Source organism: Rhodnius prolixus, unplaced genomic scaffold (genome assembly GCF_049639745.1).
Source record: "Rhodnius prolixus isolate KJV_2025 unplaced genomic scaffold, Rpr scaffold_1, whole genome shotgun sequence".
NCBI classification, from domain to species: Eukaryota; Metazoa; Arthropoda; class Insecta; order Hemiptera; family Reduviidae; genus Rhodnius; species Rhodnius prolixus.
Genome location: NW_027411581.1, coordinates 30,480,625 through 30,500,691, shown reverse-complemented (window position 1 = coordinate 30,500,691; position 20,067 = coordinate 30,480,625). Strand labels below are relative to the sequence as shown.

The window sequence follows — 20,067 nt, the reverse complement described above, 5'->3', positions numbered from 1 at the left end:
CTTACTTCAAGAAACGTTGTAAACTATTAACCAGACAAGTTCTCTGAACTCACCTTGCTGGACTAACGGAGCGGTTATAAGTATGACGTTTACTGGTTAATGAGTGTGTGGTTGCCATAACACAAAACGGAGGAGCACAGCAAAGTATGATGTTTAGAATCGATGCTACCGTAAGGTCTACTAATAAATAAGCTTTTCCGCGAAATTTAGCGATCTAAGAAGTGTCCCCTTTATTCAATCAATTTTCCAGCATTCGGAGATTTGCTCGAAAAAATCGGCTCCAACGGTATTCAACGCTCTTAGCACACAAGTGAGTTTAAAACTTTTAATTGAAATCTTTTTCTCAGAAAATGTTTCTTATAACAGCTCTGGAGGAAAGGTAGTTTAAGCTTCCGCTTCATTTAAGCGCAATAAGCGATCTCGTTACCTGTTTAATAGTGTAAGGGAATTAACTAGCAAACTAAAACTTTAAATTAGAGCAAAATTACTATTTTATTGAATAAACTTCCTGATTTTAAATTATATTTCGCTAATAGAGTTAAGAAAAGTCATGCGCATCTTTCACCCCAGCATACAACTCATTTTTTTTTAATATTTGAACTGTTCGTTGTAAATTCTAAATTCAAGATAACGCTAAATATTTTGTAGCTAAAGGTCACCTGGTTTTGTTAAAGTTAAGAATGTAATCTGAAATATAAATATTGTGCTTGACATGCTGCTTTCAAATGTAAATAAATAAATCTTATTGCCTAGCGTTTATATAATGAAATTAACGTTTCTACATTTTACAGAGGTGGCATTTCTGAAATTTGATACTACGTCATAATGATAAATTGTTGATACCGTAAAAACTGAATCATAATTATTTTAAAAAAGTAAAAAATATTCTTTTTATTTCTAGTTTCCATATCCTTAATATTTTAAATGGAGTTTTCTCCGTTACAAATATTCTCAACCGAATCTATGAAATCACTTAATATGAATTAATTAGGAATTAATTAATATGAAGAATGAATTGGGCGGTTTTCTTTCCCAATTTATGTATGATTTGAGAGATCACATTCAAATGGCACAGATCACACTCTCGAGCTAGGGCGTTACCTTGTTCTACTCATGCGCAGTAGTGTGGTAGCATGTTTTGTTGTTAATAACTGTGGGTCACATGCCTTTTCAGTTAAAACTTTGCCTAAACTTATATTTGCTTTTTTGTTGAAAAGAAATAACCAAATTGTAATTTTATTCTGTGATGGCCGGCTCCAACCTTATGCTGCAGGTCGCCACCAATTTTCACATCGCTGGAAAAAAAAAAATTATTCAAAAAATTCTTATTCCTAGATTAACTTCTAACTCAAAATTTTAAGAATAAAATATTACGTGGATGGTAGCATGGTACATGTAAAAGGAAGGCCCCACGGTAGCCGAGCGGTTAGAGGCGAGACTTGCGAAGCTAATATGTATTGTGGTACAGGGTTCGATTCCAGGTCTTAGGCCCTTGGATTTTATTTAATGGTTAATAAAAGAAATTTACAGTAAAGTATGTTTGCTAGTCGCCTCCGTCCATGACACCTAATTGGGTAGTTGGAGGTTAAGCCCCGCCTGAAAAAATAGGCGATTACTTTACGTTACTTTTTTTTACATGTAAAAGGAATTTTCTTTTGAAAACAAAAGTTATCAAGCAGTTTTTCTATATTCTGAGCGGTAAAGAGATAAATTTGAAGAAATCAACTGCAACGTTATCGTGAAAAACTCAAAAAACATTCGGAAAATTCACACTAGTTATGACCATTTTCTTGAAACTCGGCATTTTAGCGATAGTTTTATTCAAATGATATGACCATAAACTAATTCCACTAAGATGGCTATTAATTGGTGAACCCTAACTAACTAATTGCACAATGAACCCTAACTGCACACTGTCGAATGTACCTTAATTGAATTTTTTTTTTTTGCAAAATATTTAAGATACATGTTGTATATCTACATCCGCACCAATTTAAAAAAAAAAATCGTTGGATCCGATTTCATGTAAACTTCATGAAAATAGTAAAAAGAAATAGATTCAGTAAAGTGAAGCTTCAGGAAAAGTGATGTCCGCTGAAGTTATTGACAGATCCCATTGGGGTTAGCGATATTGATATAAAGATTCAGCTTCCTGATGGTTTTCAATTTTTATGATAGAGCATACGTTGGCACACATATTTATACAGGGTGAATCAGTAAGAAATGTACATAGGCCTACTGTGTGTAGTATATCTAAAGTGGAATTCAATGACGTATCGGCTAACTTCATATTTTCAACTATTCTTGAGTGACGCCACTTAATATTTTTTCTCTAAAATCAATAGTTTTTTTGCAATAAAAATGTAATATTATGAGTAATAATATTTTTATTGCAAAAAAAGTATTGTTTTTAGAGGAAAAATATTAAGTGTCGTCACTCAAGAATAGTTGAAAATATGAAGTTAGCCAATACATCATTGAACGAACGCCACATTAGATGTGCTACACACAGTAGGCCTGTGGACATTACTTATTGATTCACCCTGTATATACGATATGTCGGACCCAGGAGACCCCCTAAGTGTATTTCCGATTGTCAATATGTTTAAATTTAACACGATTGCAAAATTTCTTATTGCGGGTAGAAGTCCTGCAGGCCCAAGTTGTCCAGGCTTCGAACTCTAATGTTGACGTACTTCAATAAGAACTCAAATGATAACAAGTGTGATGTGTTCAGATGAGATGAGAGAGAGAGATGTTGGTTGTGGATGTTGATGGATAAATAACACTTTTAGTATCGGTATAAGACTTTATGTATTTATATGACTGACTGCCAAGGACTCTATACCTTACACTACAAGAACAGAACAGACTGACTGACGTGGCTAAACGATATGTACAACTGAAGTGTAAGACTTTGAACAGAATCTCCGAATCTCCGAATTGAATATATATCTCACTGAATTGAATATAATAATTGAATATCTAATTGAATCTGAATATGATTTGACTTTCCTCTTGTTCTTATATACCTTCGCCGAGCCTCCCTTCTCTGTGTCCAAGGGGGCTGTCCCTTTCTCTCTGGCTAGAGTGGGTGAGTGGTGGGGTTTCACTACCCCTACGCTAGAGTGGATGAGTTGTGGGGGTTCACTACCCCTACACAAGCGTTTATCATCAGCAAGGACATAGTTTTGAAATTATAGAAAACACAAACAAATGTTTCTACTTCCATCTATAACCATTATTATAAACTGAAAAAAATTTGGCATCAGTTTAGATCAGCTCAAACCAGGAAAGGAACCAGGTGTCACTCGAAGTAATCATTCTTAACGTCAGTAAAAACAATGAATTAAAAATAATCCTCTACAATTGTTCGTAATAAAACGTCTTATAAGAACCTGATGAGTCATTAAACATTTTCAGTTTTCAACGTAAGCCGGCTGAAATTACAGCGTGCAATTAATTATGGAAGAAAGATGAGCTCACCTAGAGCGGTGTTAATTAACGATAGGATTTTTACTTTAATCACCTGCTTTTACTGCAGGTAAATATGCCAATTATGTTTTGGGAAATTGACCAATTTAGTGGTGTAAGGAGATTAAATTGTTTCCAGTTTGCAAACAAAAACTTTTCTTAATTATTAATAATACGAGAAGTTACTTACAGCTCACTGTCCGGTAATGGACAGTGTTCTCTGTATCGAGAGAACACTGTTCTGAGGCCGGTAGTGCTCTGAAAAAAGCTCCGGGCGCCAATAAACTCAAATGTTGGCGTGTCTTACAAAAAAATAATAATATACCTAAATATTTTAATTTAATTTTCACTTTCTATTGCCCTGAATACGATCTCGTAATGGGAAGTACGAGGTGCACTATTTATATTTTGAGTCTAATAATAAAAAAACAGTAATTTGTCATTGAAAATGACTTTATTGTTTTTCAAAATATTCTACTTTATGATCTATACACTTCTGCATGCGTTCGAACCACTTGTCAAAGCATTTTTTCCATTCCGCTTGAGACACCTCCAAAACATGGTTTTTGAATGCATCAACAGCTTCTTCTGCCGACGAAAATCGTTGTCCACGTAATTCATTCTTGACGTTCGAAAACAAAAAGAAGTCATTTGGTGCCAAATCAGGACTGTACGGCGGATGACCCATTAATTAGATTTTTTGAGTGCTCAAGTAGTCGGTTGTTAGACGAGATGTGTGACAGCTGGCATTGTCTTGATGAAGAATGATCCGACGGCGCTTGTTTGTTTTTCTTATTTCATCTAAGACTTCCGGCAAACAAATGGTTGTGTACCATTCAGAATTGACCGTTCTACGTTCCTCTAAAGGCACTGTGGCCACATGACCAGTTTTTCCGAAAAAACAGGCGACCAAAGTGCTTCGAGCGCGAACAACTTTTGCTGGATTTGGTTCATCTTGAAACACTCACACAGTCGACTGCTGTTTAGTTTCCGGCTCATACGCATATATCCATGATTCGTCACCTGTTACAATCTTATACACATCTTTTGAAGCACCGCCATTGTATTTCTTAAGCATTTGTTTGCACCAATCGACTCGAACATCTTTTTGAGATTTTGTCAGATTATGTGGGATCCAACGAGAACAAACCTTTTTCACGGCTAAATGATCATGCAATATTTTATATATGTTGGTGGAACTAATGCCTAAGGTTGCCTCAGTCTCACAGTATGTCACATGACGATCTTGCATTATTAGTTTTTGCACAGCATCAATGTTTTCTGAGACAACAACTGATTTTGGACGACCTTCACGACTTTCGTCGGTGAGCGATCGACGACCACGATTGAATTCGTTATACCAGCGTTTCACAGTGGCAATGGATGGGGCTTTATCGCCGAAAGTGGAAGTAAGTTGACGTCAAAAGTCGTAATAAATCATTGCACGAAAATTTTCACGAGTTAATTCCATTTTTTCGCTGAGACACAATTTTCAAGTGACTGTAAACAACACAAATCACGCTCAAATAACAAAACGTTCTGAAGAAGGTTATGGTCAAAAATGTCAAACTTTCAAGTGGAAACGTCAAATATCACCTGACATTACTCAGGGTTGCCAAGGCTCAAAATATAAGTAGTGCCCGTCGTAATGCGATCGTGCAGAATTTAGATTTTTAGTTTTCACCAGTCCCCTGAGTCTGAAGTATATTTTACATTGTGGTGTTAGCTTGTGCGTGCGCCAATGAGTGGTCAGCACAACAGAAAAAAGAAATTTGAGTTATTTTAATATGGTGCTGAATGAAATCATCCAACCGTGCCATATTAGGATACTGATTTTTCAATTTATTGAGTGTTTCATAAAAATGGTTGCAATAAAATTTCTTTTCAACTCGCATGTACTATAGCTTATATTTAGATCTAATTTTATTTGAAAGGTTGCCCTAGTGTAATGCTTCTCGACTAGTTTTAGGGGAAAAATAGGGTTAAACTTCTCTTTAAAGAGTAATACATGGTAATAGTGTGATGCACGCCCTTATTACCTAGTATGTACAATACTTAGTGGAATTCAATACTCTAGTAGTGTCCAATTTGGACATTCTTAACAAATCTAATAAAAAACGGACCCCTTATTTAATGATGGCAGAACCAATTGCGGTAAGTTCTGTTAATACCGCTACCCATTACATTACCAGTAAATGCTGCGCTCGGCATTAATGCTAAACAATAGATTATAGTATTACCACTCAACATTACACAATTGACATCACTTTGCGCAGTAGAGTTATAGTGCCATAAAACAATTATAGCTTTAATCCAATGATAATAAAGGCAATTAGAATAGTAGACAATTATAGGGGAAGAGATTAGCTATGCGGTTAGCGGGTTCCCATGCGGAGATCCCGGGTTCGAATCCAGCTAATGACCCTCAGATTTTCTCTTCCTAGGAGCTTCTTACAGTTCACTGCCCAGTGATAGAGGCCGGTAGTGCTCTGAAAAAAGCTCCGGGTGCCAATTACCTCAAATGTTGACGCGAGTTATATAACTTGAACCGTTAGGGGCTTTTTTAAAAAGAATAATTTTTATTTAAAAACACAAATCCTTTATTACAATATTACTGATATATAAAAATAACGGTTACAAGAAAATATGTGGGGAAGGGAACTTCACTACTGAGCGGAACTGATCTCGGGCAGCAACTTCGGGCAGAACGTAACTTGGACAGAGTCTGGGCAGAACTTAGCTCGGGCAGCGGTTGGGCAGAACTTCGGGTAGAACTTAACTTGGGCAACGTCTGGGCAGAACTGCCTGGCCTGGGCTGGGCAGAAGTATTTATATGTTTGAAGACTGCTGTTATCAGAGGAAATATATTTATGCTGAGTCTCGAGGTTTCGTGTATATAACTCGCGCCTTAAATCTTTTTTTTTTAAATAGTAAATATAAAGAAAATATAAAAACGGGCCTGGGCATACAGATACAAGTTAGTGAGTGAATTCAACTACTATTACATGCCAAAGATTACTGTTATTAAAATCTCAGAAATATTACGTTTTTCTGTTTTTGCTTTAAATATTCTTTTTATTTTAATTTTTAATAATTTCTGTTTGATGCCTAAATTTTTTTTTTCTTTTGTTTTTTCATTCCTCTGTTTTTCTTATTTATTTATTTAGGCATTTATTTGTTTATTTTTGTTTTTATTTATTTTTAATTTTATTTTTCTTTTGTTTTCTTTTCTCAATAATATACTTAATATTTGGTTGTCCGGAAAATAATGCAGGATTATGGTTTTAAAAGGAAAAAAAAAAAATTAATGATTTATAACTGTTTTTATTAATCAAAATAGTCTCCATTACTTTCTATACATTTCTGCCAACGTGTGGGTAACTTTTCCATACCCTCTGTATAGAATTTGGAATCCTTAGTATTTATAAATTCAGAAAACGCATTTTCTAATGTTCTTTGGTCAATAAATTTTTTATTTTGTAAATAGCGGTCCAGTTGTCTAAAAAAATGGTAATCAGTAGGCGAGAGTCTCATAGCCAAGCTCCAACAATGTGGCCGAGCGTTGTCATGCAACAGACTGGGCCCCTTTCGATTGACTAAAGATGGCTTCATTATTGCCAATTTCTGTTGCATTATGTCAATTTGGTTACAAAACGATTCGGCATTGATGGTTTCGCCAGGATTCAAGAAGTAATGAATAAGACAGAATGAAGCCCACCAAACAGTAACCATCACCTTTTTTTTTGATGATTTGGGGGCTTTGGAAAATGTCGTGCTGCTTCTCCTTTGTCAAGCCACTGTCCAAAGCGTCTGCTGTTAACATAGAGGATCCACTTTTCATCGCAAGTCACAATTCTGGACAGAAAAGGATCGCTGTAGTTTCGGCAAAGAAGTGCAGCATAAATTTCATAGCGCTGATCTTTTTGGCGGTCGTTTAATGTGCGAGGAACCCAACTTTCAAGCTTTTTCACCTTCCCAATCGCCTTGAGATGATCATCGACGGTTAATTTGCTGACTTCGAGTTTTCCTGCCAGTTCTCGGAACAGTTGTTCTGGGATTTTCTTCCACCATAGAACATCGGAGAACATCGTCATCCAGGGCAGAACTTCTTCCACGGCCTTCTTTGTCTTCAAGGCTCAAGTCTCCCACTCGAAATCTCTGGAACAGTGCACTCACTTATACTCCTTCGCCCCAGACATCGTTGATATTTCTGGCCGTTTGGGGCCCGTTCCGGCCGAGTTCGAACTCGTAAAACAAAATTATGCGAAAATCACGCTTTGACATCTTAGTTAAGACTGAATTATTTCCAAGTATCAAAATGTTACAGAGGTAAATAAACATTTTTGTTTGATAGAGGATTAATAAGTGTTTACATTTATAAAAGTCAAAAGTCCAACAAACATAAAAGGTTTACTATTTGGAGGGGTATTTTAAAGAAAACATAAAACCTGCAATATTTTCCGGACAATCCAATACATATTAAAGGAGTTTAATCCTCATGGTCGTCATGATCATGAGAAAGTCTGTCGCTAGAAAATTTGTATTTTGTTCAAACTTAGTAATACTTATTTTAATAAAGACATTATTATTATTATTAAAGAAAATGGAAAATAACTGTAATTTTCTCTTAAATGAAAAAGTGAAGTATTAGTGAAAAAAAAGCGATGCTCTTATTTATGGCTACCGTTCTGCTGGCCGAAGAGAATCTCCTTATTTTCCTCTAAAATGTAAATCAAGCTCGTTAGCAACACGTAGCTAATTAAGCTGTCCATTATCTTCTAATTCATTATATAAAATGAATCTTAAATCTCATAAATTTTTGAGATTTTAAATGTACACCTTGATGCGTTTGATGATTTTGAAAATTTAGTTTTATATTTTTTTATTTTTAACTTTATTTGAAAAATTTCAGTAATATCTGCAAGAAGTCGATACATTGGAAGCATTGGATGCTTTAGAGATTAGAAACTTTGACTGGGCTTTAAGTTCCATTTAGAAAGTTCAGACATGTTTGAGAATCATTATGTAGGAGTCGTTTTTGTTTGGTGAAATTGTCTCTAGTTTGGCTGGAATCTAGAAAAAAGTTTATGTCGTCTCTTTAGTTCTTTCCATTTTAATCTAGTCTGTGGGATTCCTGGTTTGATGTTTACCCAAGAATAGTCCTTGGTTCATGAAACACTATGCTGTGGTACGAGGAGTGAGGTTGTAAACGGGTGGAAGGATAGTTCGCCTGAGGGAGAATGTATTGTAATTACATATTTTTTTCATTTATTTTTTTCTCTTTTTCCTGCAATTCTTTTGCCAAGGATCAAAGGAAAATAAGATTGGTGGAAACGATATACAAGAATCGGAAAAGGATATTCCTCAGAAAAAAGAAAAGAATATTTCCGCAAACAAAACTGGAATAGCGCCCGAAGGGTTACGTTTTAATGTATTAAAAATACTGATCTTCTTCATATGTTAATATTTTTGTATTTAACTTTGAATTATTCATATATATTCCAAAGTGTAGAGTAGCGGAATGGTTAGGAACGAGGACTTGTGAACATTCCCTTACTTAATGGCCCGGTAACTTACTGTTCCAATTAGAAACAAATGCATTACTTTACTACTACCCAAACTTTTTAATTTTATTTTTTTTTTAGTTAACTGGTTAAAAATATAACTTCATGGATTGAAATCCTCTCTTTCCTCTACGTAAAGCCACCTTTGCTTCTGAATCCTATGTTTACAATCAGTCCAATTGGTTGACAGTTGGCAAGGAGTTCGAGTACTTCTTGACAGTATTGTTTATTGGACAACTGATCTTAAAATGATGGGTTCGGAAGATTTATTTTTTTATAAATCATTTTTATTATTGAATTGTTATTTTTTTTAATATATGATTTAAGGCGCGTCAACATCTAAGGTTATTGGCGCCCGGAGCTTTTTTCAGTGCACTGCCGGCCTCCGGACAGTGTTCTCTCGTTACAGACAACACTGTCCATCACCGGACAGTGAGCTGTAAAAAGCTCCTAGGAAGAGAAAATCTAAGGGTCAGCTGCTGGATTCGAACCCGGGACCTCCGCGTGGGAGTCCAGTATGCTAACCACATAGCTAATCCCTTCCCTCTTGAATTGTTATTATTATCATTATTATTTTAAATCTCATTGGCAAATTCATCGTCCCATTAGCTTACTGTCAGGGCTAGGAAAAATTCTTGAAAAACTCCTGCTAAAACGTATTCTTCCAATAATTGAATCTAATGACATTCTCCCGGATCACCAATTTGGATTCAGGCGACAGCACTCCACCATACAGCAGTGCCATCGAGTTGTAGATGTAATCTCCACCTCCCTTGAGAAGAAGGAGTGTTGTTCTGGGGTGTTCCTTGATGTGAAGCAGGCTTTCGATCGGGTGTGGCACACTGGACTTCTCTGGAAGCTCAAGACCATCCTTCCAGCCACCTATTTCCTCATTTTGAAATCTTACTTGACTGACAGACATTTTAGAGTGAAGGTAGGAACTATTCTTTCTCCATTCAGCCATGCTGACGCTGGAGTTCCGCAAGGCAGCATACTAGGCCCCATTCTGTACACAATCTACTCCTCAGACATACCTACTCATCCTCAAACTACTCTTCTCACCTATGCTGACGATACTGCCATCTTATCTACTGACAAAGACCCAATAATAGCTCATAGAAACCTTCAGACTCACCTCACCTTCTTAGAAAATTGGTTCAAAAAATGGGCTATCAAACTGAACGAAACTAAATCTCAAAATATTACCTTCACTCTTCGACGCATCACTCTTCCTCCTGTCTTTTACAATCTTATTCCTTTACCTGCTGTCAACGTAGTCCGCTACCTTGGTCTTTACCTTGACGGAAGACTCACATGGAACCCTCATACTCGACTTATTAAGAGAACAGAACTTAACAGACGCTTCCGACATCTGAAAAGACGACTCGACAACAGATCAAAACTCACTCTGGACAACAAAAGACTAATATATGTAAGTATACTAAAGCGAGTCTGGGCTTACGGCATCGAACTATGGGGTTCAACCAAACGCTCAAATCTGCAAAGGATCCAGTCCTTGCAATCTAAAATTCTTCGCTCTATAGTAAACGCTCCTTTCTACGTCACCAATCAAACATTCACACAGACTTGAACATTCCTTTCGTCACACAAGTTGCAAAAATACGTTACAGAAAATTCCATCTTAGCATTCAAACACATCACAATCCACTGGTACAACATCTATCTTCAAGAACATTTCCAGACAACACTTCCAGACGTCTTAAAAGACAGTGGCCTCGCGATCTCCTCTCTGATGAAGAGAGTCAGTAGACAGTAAAATGTTTTTGGAGTGTTACCGCTGGGTAACTTCTCCACTCTTTTATTCTGTTATTTATTGTTATCATTGTTGCTTATAACGCAAAATGCGTTGATTGTAACTAAATAAATGATTAAAAAAAAAAAAAAAAATTATTGAATTGTGGACAAAATTGAATATTTGACTGGAGGCTAGATATACACATTTTCTTTGAAAAAATTCGACGTTTCGGATACCTCGAAATATGCAACTTACCATCATGAATAACTCCTTAACACACTAGATCAGTTTCTGAAGTTGGTCGCCAGAGATGTCCAACTTTTTCAAAGAGAATTAGTACTTCTTTGCCCCAGTCAAACTTTATAACTCTTATTTTTATTTTCAATTTACCCAAATTTGATGGAATCTTCTTAATTGGCCAAAGACTATCGAATAAATTTAACGTCTGTAATGGATCCAGTTTGGGAGGACGTTACAACTTGGAGCTTCAAGAACTTCGACCATCTTGAAATTATTAGTTCTTTCAATTAGTTCATCTGTTATCTTATAGTCTAATTCCAAAAGAATATCAATTTGCAAATAGATGCTTGGATGGAGGCATTGTCAGCGAAACTTTTCTCCTTCTAATTATTAAACCACTCCCATCAGCGGAAAATTTCATTTGGTATCTTATTGATCAATTTGAGAATTTCGCATTCAACACAAATACGATGCGTTTTGGTTGAAAAGTATGACGGTTTTCCTTGAAGCATCAAGGTTTTTTTTAAGAAAAATGAAAACTCTATCTTTGACTAAAAAATTAGGAAATTAGAATTGCAGATAAAAGTCGAACAGTCGTTCAAGCTTATGCATTAGTTGTAAAATGCCACCTCAATCTTAAGAAACATATCCTAGGACTTGCATGTCTACTAAGAATGGATAAGTATTGCATTTATAATGAGTAGAAATTCAAACAAGTTGAAAGATACACAATGATTCTAGTCGGCTGTATGAATTATTAATGCAATTATTAGTTAAGTTTACACTAAAATTAAGTGCTTGTAACACATTTACTTTAAACAGACAGGTATGTTTAGAACATAAATGTTCACGTACATACTCGTAATGTTCAAAATTTTATTGGCTCAAAGATTCACATTTTATTGCTAGTTTTTCCTTTATTAATAAATTCCATCTGCGAATTACTGGCGCAACAAGCTGGTATGTAAATAATTTACAAAAGTACATCACAAAAAACAAATAGACCAAATAAATACAAATAATAATAAAACAAGACTTAAAGGGTTTGAATGATGACCATCATAAGTTGGTTAATGCAAAATACTGGATGAATTGTATTCGAAGGACGACCCCCGTTATCGTTCTACCAGGAGGCCGCGAGATTAGTGCGGGATAAGTTGCTGATTAAGGAGGTTATGATCTCTACTTATTCAATTAAGACAAGAAAGTTTAAGCTTAAGACAATATATTCTCGCGTAATTATGCTAATAAATGTTTTGATTTGTTTTATGTGAAAACTGTTGCATAAAAGTGGTATTTTTAGAATCTTGTTTTATCTCAAGAGATGTTGAGCACAGGTGTGAAAGGTTGTCAAGTTAATATAAATGTAATAGCCATGTTAGAATTTTTCACTTCTTATGATCGATAAGAGGACATTGCTACTACTCAGGTTTGGTATTTACTCTGGGAATTGTAATTTAGGCCTAAAATAATTTTTAGTTTTCCGCGTAAATATCCGGCCAAATTTCTCTAGTGTAAGTAGCTCTTTACTGAATTGTTTTTCACTTTTTTAAATTATTTAAAACATGACTATTCCTATTTTTCTTTCAACTTTGAATATTGATTACAAAAACATAGTTGTATAATTTATTTTAATCATTTTTTAATATTTATATATTTATAACAAAAGAGAAAGCCAATCAACCTTTTTGAAGGAAACCATTCGTATTTATTTATTCATTTAACAATGATTATTCATTTGACGGTTGAGTGAATACTGTTTTTATATATATGTTGGAATGATTGTGTAGAGAACAAAATATGAAATGACGCGAATATGGTTACTTGTTACATTTTTTATTTTATTTAATAATAAATAGTTAAATACATACATTCCCAATTATCATTTTATATAATATATGTAGATACTTGTTTAGATAAAATAAAGAATATCTAATCAGTCTAGACAGAAGACACACTAACCTTCGACGTTAAAAATGTAAAAAATATAATTGTCAAAAAGCATAAGCCCTGAAGATGACGTAATCCCTAGTCCAAAAGCTTGGTAAAAAATAAATATATAAAGCTGAAATTGGCTACATATATATGTATTATATTTCGGACCAATTTGTGAAGACCGCATTTATTTTGCCTATAGGACTCCAAACCGGATATTTCTTGTAAAAGCACAATTTTGAAATTGTTAATATATTGCAACAATTCTTCCTCTATTGGACAGAATTTAGTTGATATTAAGCAAGATTTGGGATTAATTTTGTGTAACGGTCGTTCTCCGAGTGATACTCCTGCTCATTATACATTTTTGGGGCACAATGGCAATAGTGTGATTGATTTGCTCTGGGTAAATTATTTAATGCTAGAGGAATGTGTAGATTTTAAAATAAATACCAACTTTGCTCATCTTTCAGATCACTTATTGTGTGAAATTACGGTTAGAACAGAACTTTTTTGTGAAACACAGACAATAAATAAAACAATAGTTAAACCAACTGTAACATCGTTGACTTTCTTTGGTGAGGTTCTAGAGAGCTCCCCCAATATTTATTTTAATAGTAGGTCAATAAACGATTTAAGTGAAAATTTTATCTATTCTCTTCAAACTGCCGCACATGATGTAGGTATTATTAGAAATATAACTATTAATGGGAATACAGTTAAAACAGTTAACAGGTGGTTCAACAGAGACTGTAAAGAGGCCAAAAGTTTGGTTAATAGGTGTTTAAGAGATTACAGAAGGAGCGGATTCTCTGAAGAATATCTGAAATTATATACCTCTGCTAAAAAATGTTACAACAGAAAATTAGTTACGTCAAAGAAACAGTATAATGAATATATCAAAACACAGTTTAGGAACACCAAGGACCAAAAACAGTTTTGGAGTCTAGTTAATCAATTTGAGAATTTCGCTTTCAACACAAATACGATGCGTTTTGGTTGAAAAGTATGACGGTTTTCCTTGAAGCATCAAGGTTTTTTTTAAGAAAAATGAAAACTCTATTTTTGACTAAAAAATAGAGCCAGGTGGTTATTCCTAGAGTAATGAACATATTATCTCGCTATAAATCTGATGGCTGGAACTCTAAAGTTCATCTCTTTAAGTCACTAATATTGCCGACCCTACTGTATTCCTCCGAAAATTGGGCTGCTGATTACTCGGATATATTAGAAAGAGTACAATTAAAATTTTTCAAATACATTTATCTTCCAATACCCCAAATTGTTATATCCGCTTAGGTTGCAGGCTAAAACTTTTTCTAACCCCATTGATTAATATTAATAATCTTTATTGCTTTTACAAGTCAACTCATAAGCAAGGAGTTGTGTTTAAGTTCGCACAGAAAAATAATAATAATAAATAAAATACAAAAAAAAATACAAAACAACAAAAAAAATACAAAAAAAAAAAAAAAAATACAAAGCATACAGAACTAAAAAATTATCTAATTATAAATTCGCGTCAAAAGAAAAAAAAAAAAAAAAAAAATAATAATAATAATAATAATTAAGTGAAAGTTATGTACATATATATGGATTTATATTAATAATAAAGTAAGTAATATTTTACAGATACATATCAAAACTTCAAAAAATAAAAATCATACACTATTATATAATTTACATTTCAGGCTGCTCATAATAAAAAGATATATATTATTCATTTCATTCAGAGTGACAGAGGATACCAGATTTATTAAATTTTCTGCCTCAGTTACATGTAATATATTCTTAGAAATATATTTTGATCTGAGCGCAGATAGACCCGTACAGTGGAAAAGAAAGTGGAGTAAGGTATCTGGCTGATCGGCCTGGCAGAGTTCACAAGGTTTCTCTTCAGAAAATGTGTACCACATTTTACCACAAATAACTCGAGAGTGCCTCTTATACGCTAACCTGATCTGGCTAATTAGTCTGATTTTATTTATGTGACATTTTAATGCCAAATAATTCTCAGGTAAACCAAAGGAAGAAAGATTCCTGTACCATGGATTATAAGAGGAATTCAACACAAATTCAATGTCTGTACTGACCAAATGGTTTCTCATTCTAGACAAAATGTCGCTTTTATATTTCTTAAAAAGAGCAGGATTCTGTTCCGACCAAACATTGTCAGCACCCAACAAATAAAAGCAGTTTCTAAGCTCGGAAACCCAGTTAAAGGGTATATTACAGTCATTTACAAAATCTAATAAACGCAAATAACATAACTTGGGGATCCTATCCATCGACATTGACAATAGCTTGGCCCACCAATTCAGCATTTTTTTAAATATTTTATACTTAAGCTGAACCCGCCCCACTTCTAATCTAACGTATGCGCTTGGGGTGGTAATGGGAAGTTTTAACAGAGATTTAAAAAAACCAATTTGACTTTTTTCCAATACCTCCAGACATTGGATGCCCCATATCTCCGATAAATACAAAAGAACACTTTCCGACAATGTATCATAAAGATAACTCTTTTTAGCCCATTCATCAGATCTGCAAGAAGCCAACAACCTAAATACGGTGCGATTTGCAGCGACGCTTCTGGCTAAGAAGTATTTACCAGACTGTTTAAATCTTCCTGACGCAAACAGAGGAATCCCCAAATAATTAACAGAACTAACTATTTCTATCCTCTCACTTTTATAAATAAAATTTGGAAATTTAGAAATTCTGCCTCCTTTATGGAATGGAAGTATAACAGTTTTTCTAGGATTGACAACCAGTGATTTCAAAGCACAATATTCTTCCAAAATACGCAAATATGATTGAGCTTCATGCCAGGTTGACGCTAAAATTGCCATATCATCCGCGTAGAGGGTCATAATTAGGTCTTTATCTTTATTAATATTGATTCCTCTGGCCCCTTTGGCTGTGAAGTATTCAACTATATCCGAAATGAACAATGAAAATAAAAGAGGACTTAAAATTTCCCCCTGCAACACGCCCCTAGTAACCAAAACTTCATCAGAGACGGAGGACTCCCCAGAGATAACAAAGGAAGCCATGGAATACATCTTACTGAGAAACCTAATAACTTTTGCGCTGACACCAATTTGAGCTAATTTAAACCACAATTTTGAATGGTCAACAGAATCAAAGGCCCTCTTTAAATCAATAAATATCCCAAAAACCTTCCTCTTCTTCAGTCTCAGTTGTACATTAACGGCCGAAATTAAACTAAAGACCGCGTCTGCACAACCTCTGCCCTTACGAAACCCCATTTGCTCTTCTGGTATGAGATCTCTAGATTCTGCCCAATTAACAAGCCTACTGTACATGATATAAGTGAATAACTTAGTAATTGCATTAAATATGGCAATTCCACGATAATTATTTGGGTCTAAACGATCCCCTTTTTTAAAAAGTAATTGCAATTTTATTTTACACCAGGATGGTGGGATATTTTCAGTTGCCCAAATATTATTAAACAAATTTAATAAATAAGCAGTCCAATTCGGGGGTAAGGCTTTGTAACACTCGTTAGGAATTGCATCCAGACCTGAAGCTTTTTTTGTCTTAGCATTATTTATACTGGCCAACACCTCCTCAAGAGTTATGTCCCCGTCTAGCTCATAAATAAAATTACTTATAAAAACAAAGTCATTATTTAACGCGGGTGGAAGAATGCTACGATAAAAATTCTCCCATTCATCAATTGAAATAGGACATTTATACTGCTTTTTAAACTGAATTCGTCTTATACATTCCCAAAACTGCGACGGATTTTTAATGTTACTTATAGAATCTTTTATATTGTTATAATAAACCTCTTTATTCAATTTAATTAAATATTTATATGCTTTCTTTTTATTTATATATGTAGCTAACAAACCTTGCTCAAAATTATTTTTTTTACATTGATTATATAAAGCGCGTACTTCCTTCTTAGCAGTGATGCAATCCTTGGAAAACCAAGGTTTATGAACTTTTTTCTTCACACCCAAATTTTGTTGCTTTAATAAGTTTAAGTTAAATAAGCTACCTTGAATTGCCGAAATGAGATTATCATTAAGAGCTGAAGAAAAATTACTTGAAAAGTAAATGTTTTCTACTGAATTGATATGGTTACAAAATGAAGATGCTTTAAAAGCATTTCTATTGAAAATCCACCGAGAGATAGTTTGCTGTGAATGTGATAATTGTGAAGCATTGTCATCTTCATCCTCCAGCAAAATGGAAATAGAACATGATAGATGATCTGAGAGATCAGAAATATTTTTAATTTGAAAACTACTTACAGGAAAAGAGAAACCAAAACTTAGCCAGACCAGGTCGACAGTGCTACATCCTTGATTACCTATATATGTAAAACTTCCAGGAAAGTCTAGGTCAGAACGGCCATTACATACAAACATTCCCAGAGACTCCATTACTTCCACTAACTTTTCTCCTCTGCCGTTAACTACTTGATCCAAAGACACTCTGTGACCCCATAGATCCTGACCTAAAGTAATACAATTATCAAATTGATTTAAATTAGCAATTCTGGCATTAAAATCGCCACCCACCATTATATCAATACCATTATACATAGAAGTCACATTATATAACTCATTATAAAACCACTCACATATTACATCGTTATCACTACCTGGTTGCCAGTACACCAAACCAACAATTAGCTGAGTATGTTGAACATCGAGCAGGAGACAGATGAACCAGCTATTTGAGACTAACACTTTGCATTGAGATGTGAGACCTTTCTTAATAAAAACAGCGAGACCACCACTTGCTCTTCCCAGTTTATGTACTTTAGTGGCTTCCTTGTAGTGACAGTAATAATCATTCAGAAAAAATGGAATATTAAAGCTAGTAGTATTATGAATCCAAGTTTCGCTGAAACATATAATTTCATGATTTAGTAACTGATCAATATCTTTTGGGCACAAATTAGACAAAGTTCCAAAACCATGCACGTTCCAAAATATTACATTAATTTTTGACAATTTTTTACTAACAGAATCTACTTTTTTGGAGGAGGAGTAGATAAATCTTGAGCACAACTGGTAGCCGTTAAAGGAGGCACCCTTGGTTTCAGAAACCCCAAAATTCGACCAGATTGCGATTTCTTGAGTTTTCTTTTCTTTGCCGATCTGTCGATCCCTTGAGAAGTCAAAACATCTTCAGTTTCTGTATCTTCTCCAGTTGCTAAAGAAGATCCATCTTCTAAGTCAACAGGAACTTCATACCCAAATTTCATCAGATCACTTTCGCTCTTGATTAACACAACTTTTAGACCTTCTTCTTTTCGAATCAATATTTTACCATTTCTGGACCAACAGTATTTTACTTTACCAGATTTCTGCAGCTCCTTTGCTTTACTGAATAATCTGTAAGTTTCCGGACCCATATCGTCAGAAATATATATTCGCTTCAAAGTCGCCTCACTAATACCAGACAAAATTTCAGTATTAATTAATTCTTTTTTCACCCAAAATAATTTAAAAAAATTATTTTTCAGATCTCTTCTTACAAATTTTAAAATAATAGGTGGATTTGGCATAAAACTCTTCCTTTTTAAACGATAGAAGAAGTCCAAATCATTTTCATCAATAGAGCAACCAATAAATTCACCAATAGCTTTGAGAGGAGATTTTCATTTTCAGAGTGAGGAATGTTGGTCAATCTGACTCTATTGCCATATCGAAACTGTTCATAATCAACCATTAAAGAGTTCAAATTGATTAATTTTTTTTCAAACATCACATTTTCTTTCCTTAATTTATCACTTTTAACATTTAAAATTTTCAAATCATTTTTCAGACTACTAAAATCAGATTTGATCTCAGTCTTTAAGCTACTAATACTGGTTGAGAGACCTTGATTTTCAATTTTTAACTCAGAAAACCTTTGCTGAATGGTATTTAAAATTTGATTTATCTGGCCAATTTCTCCAAGAAGTATTTCAAATTTATCATTACTATCGTTGGTGCCCATTTTAGTAGAAAAGACAATATAATGTGTGAATATATATGTTATAAATACCTTCAGTGCGTAAATGGTTGCAAGTCTAAAAAGATGATACTAACTTGAACTTTAGAATAGAGCGAGACAGACAAACAAAACTTCTTCTCAAATAAACACTGCCACTGCCTCCCCACCACAAAGTTCCTACAGTCCACTGATAATTTTATTAATATAAAAATTAATTTTAATTAATATCTTGAAAACTGTTCGTCAGAATTTCACTAAATTTCACAAGTGCACAGAATATCCTTTAATAAATACGTCTGCCAAAAATCGTGAATTAAATCAGCCTAGAAACCACTTAGAAATCAACTGAAACAGCACACGATGTGCACAGTAACAGAGACAAAACACAACACCCAACCCCATTGATTTAAAAACATGGGAAATGGTTTATAAGGAATTGTATAAAGTAAACACGCCTAACTGTGCTGATATTGATTATTTTGGTGTTTATTGTCCAGAATTAGATGACCTATTCTCAATGGATGAACTTCTTAAAAGTATTAATAGTTCTAAAACAAACAAATCACCTGGGTTAGACCTGGTTCCTAATGAGTGCTTCAAGTTTCTCACACCTGCCTGGAATCATTACCTACTGAATATGTATAATGAGATATGGAGTCAAGAAGTCATACCGGAAAAGTGGGGGCTTAATAAAACTAATTTTATTACATAAAAAGGGCGATCCTCATGATCCGGCCAACTACAGAGGCATTGCACTTGTAAGCTGCGTCGTTAAAATTTTTACCCAAATGTTAAGAACTCGTCTGACAATATGGGCAGAAAGCAACAATGTCATTCCCGATGAACAGTTAGGCTTCCGCGCTAATAGAGGCTGTTCTGATGCAATATTTGTTCTCTCATCGGCTATCAATCTACAGCTGACAGTGAAAAAGTGGAAGGTGTACGTAATTTTCGTTGATTTCCGAAAGGCCTTCGATACAGTGCCGCACGATAAGTTATGGCAGAAATTATTTAGTATTGGAGTAAGTCCGAAATATATACGTGTCATTAAGGGAGTATATAAACTTGCAAATATTATTATTGAAAAGAATAATATTCAATCTGAGATAATAG

At 34.4% G+C, this 20,067-nt stretch overlaps 1 protein-coding gene and 1 long non-coding RNA gene across 4 annotated transcripts in view; one reads left to right on the top strand and one right to left on the bottom strand.

The window, feature by feature from the left end:
• LOC141458594 (protein APCDD1-like) overlaps positions 1-20,067 on the top strand; it is a 1,087,769-nt gene that overhangs the window by 790,217 nt on the left and 277,485 nt on the right. The gene's annotated exons all lie outside the window — the stretch shown is intronic.
• LOC141458576 (uncharacterized) lies at positions 14,302-19,207 on the bottom strand. Its single transcript, XR_012461058.1, has 2 exons — positions 17,979-19,207; positions 14,302-17,856 (listed from the first exon to the last, which is right to left on the bottom strand). It is a non-coding gene; the product is annotated as an uncharacterized lncRNA (long non-coding RNA).